The following is a 6,279-nucleotide window of genomic DNA, read 5'->3' on the forward strand; positions in this document are numbered from 1 at the left end:
GGCGGACCTTATTTGTGCGACCCTATTTAAATTGGAAGTCATCCAAAACTCTGCTGCTGTGACATAAATCATACAAAGTTCCATTGACATTGTCTCTGTGTTCACTGATATACAATGGCTCCAGGTTTTGCACCATTTTAAAACAGTTTGAAGAGATTACAGTGATATTAAAAGTCACAATATATTATCTGTGGAGTAGTCCCAAGTTAATTGAAATGGTCTGCAATGTACCATGAACTGCAAATGCATCATACTCTCCTCAGTGAAGGCTCAAAATTAAGAAATTGCATAGTTAGAACTTCAATGTTATGGCATTTTATAACATACGCACTATTGTGTTGTCATTAAGGCATCTGCTCAAATGGTGCGACCCACCTGTCTAAATTTGTACCATGTTTCATTACTGCACTCTGTCAAAGCTGACATGATCATAAATCATTTTAAGATTCTAATCCCTGTTTTCAGATCCCTTTCCTTACTATCTCTGTCAGGTCCTCCAGCCCCCAACCCATCTCTTCCAATGTCTTAAGGCTCCTGATTTTAATTGCTGCACAATTGGCAATCAAAACTTCAACTAGACAAAGATAGAAATGTCAGTTCAAGCGGAATAGAGCCTCTTCAATTGGTTTCCAATAAATGTTTTGGCATCAGTTCTTTTCTCTATTTTCATCAGACTGATGCTTCAAGAGGCAAAGGCAGACTTGACAGGGTATATGTCCATTTGTTACAGATGACAGCCTCTTTAACCTGCAATAACTGCTGGCATATACTGAAATCACAGAACAGCTCGTTGTGGAGATTCTGTTTGTTGATAATTGCACCCTCTGACACACAATAAGGAGGTAATACAGCTGTTTGTGCACTCTGTTCCTCTGAGGCAGCAAATGCCTTTGGCCTTATTATAAGCTAAAGAAAACAGAAATGTTGAATGAATCACAAAACAAGGGATCTACAAACCACTGCTGATCAGCGTTGGTAGCAGCAACGTGAATATAGGAAATCTGGAACAACCTACTTAGGCAACATTATAAATTATTTCACTGTCTACAAGGACATAGACAATGCTCTGTTTGAGGCCAGCAGCTCCTTTGGCTGCCTCTTGAAGTTTTGTTTATGATCCCAGTTGATACTATTACTGGACAAGTCAGATGCAAGACTGAAACCTGGATTGTTAGAACATAGGTTATTTATTGGTTTTAATGAGGTGAACTTTCGAATGCTGCATTGCAGTTTCAAAAAGAGCCTTCAGAAGGAAAAGAAACGATTAAGTTTCAGCACTGCCTGCCAACGTTTCTCTTCCTGCTTCTGAACCATTACTGTGTGCCCAGTACAATGTGACAAATTTAGCTTTAAAAATAAAATTCAAGTGTATCACACAAAAGAAATGAATAAAATAGAATAGAGCAATTGATTTGCATATAACGCAAATTTAAACATATTGAAGCACATGGTAAACTTCAATCTCATGAATCCCAACATATTCACCAGGGAAAGAATTCCCTTCTCTATCACACACAGGGTTTGACTTCACTACAGCGTCAATTACCCAAGTTTGAGAATCTGATTGCCTCTTCCTTGAATCTTCTTAGACTTTCTCAACGACAAATAATCCTTCAGGGTTTGAACCAAACACTTCTGGTCTGGAACTTTAAACCTAAACTCCTTACACTGAAGAAATATATTTCTTAACAGTTCTGAGCAAACTCCCTTTTTTATGAGCAAGAATTTTACACATTTAACTTAAGCCAAGGCTTCTTCAAACCTGAAACTAAAATGGTTTTCTTCAATCCATGGGTATTTCCCCTCAGCTGAAATGAAAATAATCTCCAATCATTCTACCCAAAGTCTACTGCACAACTGTTTACTCTGTTTGTTCATGAACCATACCTAATGTAAATAAAATCTATTCATCTCCAAGTCGTCTCCCCCTCTCTCTCTTTCTCTCCAAGGCTACAGAAATACTTACAGGTTAATCCTGCAAACTCTTCATACACACTAAACAAACCTACATGCTACTACATCAAAATCCAAACGAAATAAACAATATTAAAATACAAATAAATGACGCAGCTTACATCAATGTGTCTGGCAATATTAATCACTACACTTAAACTCAGGTTGGAAAGCAGTTGGCAATGTCACCCTCTTGCAAGGGTCAGATGCATGGGTCCTGCACTGAAAACGAAGGTGCCTGTTGTAACACTTCTGTCAACACTTTTTTAATTGATCATGCACATCAATTGGTAGAACCGCATCATAAACAATGATGTCCTCAACAGAAGCAATTGGTCCAGCCTTGTATAGGTTCATTTTGAATGTCAGTTGTGCTGGAATGACATTTCTTACATATAAAATTCTTGATAGTCAAAAGTGAAGTTTTATGTGGTGTTCAACTCTGGGAAGTGAGGCTATGCAAATGCTTCAAAGATCAGATAATAAGACTTATATTTTGGGAGCAGAAGGCAGTCCAGAGGGACAGCTGGTGAACTCCAACCAGGAAAGAACCCTATCAGTTTGAAACACGGAGAGACTGGTCAAGAAAAGTGAAGATAATGCACGATTCTGTTTATACCAAAGCTCATTGAAACAAATAGTTTCTGTATTCCAACCCGTCAAAAACTACAACTCAAGATTTTGCCTCTTCAGTCATCAATAATTATGACAATTACTATAATAAAAAAAACTTCCCATGATTTTTGGATATAAAGAATCTGCTATCATCATTATTTGCCATCTGGCCTCTATCTGCTATGTCCTCGGCTCTGGAATGTCCTCCTTAAAACCTCTTCCACCTGTTGCCCCGTTTTTCCTTCATTCAAATGCTTTTAAAAACCTTTTCCTTCAATCAAATTTTGTTTTTTTGCCTTATTAATGCCTGTGTAATATATTGTCAAATTTTGTTTGATGATTCTCCTGTGAAGTGTTTTGGAGACTTTTGCGACAGTGAAAGTGTCACTTAAGGAAATGTAAGTTACTTTTCCTTCCTTTCTTCTGATGATTTTAGGGCATTTCAGTGTTCATTAGGTGTAAGTGCATATAGATATCATAAAATATATTTCACAAGTATAATTGACAGATTCCTGTTTAAACTGTATAATTATGTAAATGATTCTGCGGCTCTGATTTCAATGCTGTTTAAAGAAGAGTGTTTCAAAGGCTAATGACATTTTGTTCGAAGAAAATGACTTTTTTACTTAATAAATTTCAATGAATTTGAAGTTCTAATGAAGAGTTTTCTTAGATTTGAATTTTCACTGTGGAGACGATTGGTACATTTCTAATTCAAGCTACATTATGTTGCAGTCTGTTTCAATTAAGAAGAGACATCTCCACTGAGAGTACAGCAAAATACTTCTTTTAATTTAGGCCCAGTCTGTCACTGTCCAAATGACTCTGAGTATAATTGATGCATCTACAATTGAATATATATATTCAAATGATGATGATAGTCACGCCTATATACATGTGTGAAAATTGAAGAGTGTTACGGAATTCAAGGGAGTAAGAGAGTATTACTTCAGCAGAAAAACAAGCTGGTATGGCAGACTCAACCAGTGTATGTGTAGACACCCAACACCTAAACTAACAAGAGAGATAATACAATATGTACCATTTCTAACATCAGTGTTAACATATTGTTGATAGATGTTGAAGATCATTCACTGTGTGTATGAATGTAGCTGACTTAGAGTCATAGAGTCATACAGCACAGAAACAGACACTTTGGTCCAACTAGTCCATGCTGAACATAATACCACTAAATTAGTCCCACTTGCCTGCTCCTGGCTCATATCCCTCCATACCATTCCTATTCATGTACTTATCTAAATGCCTTTTAAACATTGTAATTGTATCCACATCCACCACTTCTTCTAGAAGTTCATTCCACACATGAACCACCCTCTGTGTAAAAAATTTGCTCCTCATGACTTTTTTAAACCTTCTCCTCTCACCTTAAAAATGTGCTCCCTAGTCTTGAAATCCCCCATCCTCGGGAAAGGATAATTACCATTAACTTGATCTATATCTCTCATTATTTTATAAACTTCTAAAAGGTCATCTCTCAACCTCCAATGTTCCAGCGAACAAAGTTCCAGCCTATCGTGCCTTTCTTTATAACTTAAACCTTCCAAACCAGGAAACATCTTGGTAATTCTCTTCTGAACCCTCTCCAGCTTAATTATATCCAATCATCTAACTGAGAAACCAGAACTGGACACACTATTCCAGAAGAAGCCTCATCAATGTCCTCCATAACCTCAACATGACTTCCTAATTCCTATACTCAAAGGACTCAGCAATGAAGGCAAGTGTGTCAAATGCCCTTTTAACCACTCTGTCTATATGTGACTTCAAAGAATTATGTACCTGCACCCCTTGGTCCCTCTGTTCTACAGGTTCTACTATCAATTGTATAAGCCCTACCCTTGTTTGTTGTACCAAAGTGCAATACCTCGCATTTATCCACTTAGACAGGGCCTGCCAAAGGTGCTATGATTGAACTTAAAGACCTGTGATTGGGAACAAAAATTTTACCTAATGTTCCAGTTCTTGATCATAATCTGCTAATCCCTGCTAGACAATATTTAAATGTCAACTGATGACAACGTGTTGTTTTCTTTCAGAATCAAACAGACGTTGACATGGTCCTGTGGAAGAATGTTCTGGTCATATTCTAAATGCCAGCACACCCATGGAATTAGCACCAACTTGTGGCACACATTCAACAGAATCCAATGCTAATGCACATAAAACCAACACCGATGGGACTAGTGCTGTTTCATTAACCTTCCATCTATATATAATTCCAAAGTTCGAATAATCACTGATGATTACATAATGTTCTGGTCTATTTTCAATTCCTTAATTATTGAAGCAGTCTGTGGCTACATTCAGAAACCAAGTGGTAAGTGATGAGTAACCTGTGTTGTACAAAGATCAAGCAATGACTACCTTGAAACCAATCGAGTGATCACAACTACTTAACCAGCATCAAATTTCTTACCATCAATACAACTACTGCTGCTATTAGAGCCAATGAGAACTGTGCATCATTGGCCAATCTTCTGAACCTTTTTCACTGTCAAGGTGTTAAGCAACAACACGGGATGTTGGAATGAAGATATACAGCAGCCTTTGTTTGGATAAAGTCATTTGATGATGGAGCCATTGGGCTTTTGTTATTGACCTTTTTTCTAATTAAAATGTTAATTGTACAAATGAAATGAATATAAAGTATGATAATGCAATCTATTTGCATGTAAACCAAGCTTAAATATATCGAAACACATGGTAAACTACAATCTCATGAATCCCAACATGTTCACCAGGGAAAGAATTCCCTTCTCCGTCACACACAGGGTTTGACTTCACTGCAGTGTCATTTACCTAAGTTTGAGAATCTGATTGCCTCTTCGTTGAATCTTCTTAAATTGAGTTCAGACTTTCTCAATGACAAATAATCCTTCAGGATTTTAACCAAACACTTCTGGTCTGAATATTTAAACCTAAACTCCTTACAGTGAAGAAATCCATTTCTTAACATTTCTAAGCAAATTCCCTTCTTTATGAGCAAGCATTTGCACATCAAGCTTTAGCCAAGGCTTCTTCAAACCTGAAATTAAAATAGCTTTGTTCAATCCATGGATATTTCCCCTTAGCTGAAATGAAAATAATCTCCAAATCCTTCTATCCAAAGTCTACTGCACAACTGTTTACTCTGTTTGTTCATGAACCATACCTAATGTAAATAAAACTGATTCCTCTCCAGGACCTCTCTCTCTCTCTCTCTCTCTCTCTCTCTATCTTACATGCTGTGTTTTAAAATAGATTACAAAGGCTACAGAAATACTTACAAGTTAATCATGCAAACTCTTCATACACCCAAAACAAACCTACATGCCACTAGATCAGAACCAAACTAAAATAAACAATATTAAAATACAAATAAATCACACAGCTTACATCAATGTGTCTGGCAATATTAACTGGGGATGTCACAGGAGGAATGACACTTGACATCTTTGCCTTGGGAGCTTATAGCCCAATGGCCTCAATACTGACTTCCCCAGCTTCAAAATCCCTCCACCCCCAGCCTTATTCCATATCCAGCCCTCTGCCTCCTCCTCACTTCCATGAACTGATCTAACCTGTCCATCTTCCTACTCACGTATCTGCTCCACCCTTCCTATGGACCCATCACAATCACCCCCTACCTGCATTAATTTATCACCATCTCTCCTACTCTTACCCCAGCCCCAACACCTATCCTCTATTTAT

This window comes from Rhincodon typus, chromosome 4, assembly GCF_021869965.1.
Source record: "Rhincodon typus isolate 14 chromosome 4, sRhiTyp1.1, whole genome shotgun sequence".
Lineage (NCBI taxonomy): Eukaryota > Metazoa > Chordata > Chondrichthyes > Orectolobiformes > Rhincodontidae > Rhincodon > Rhincodon typus.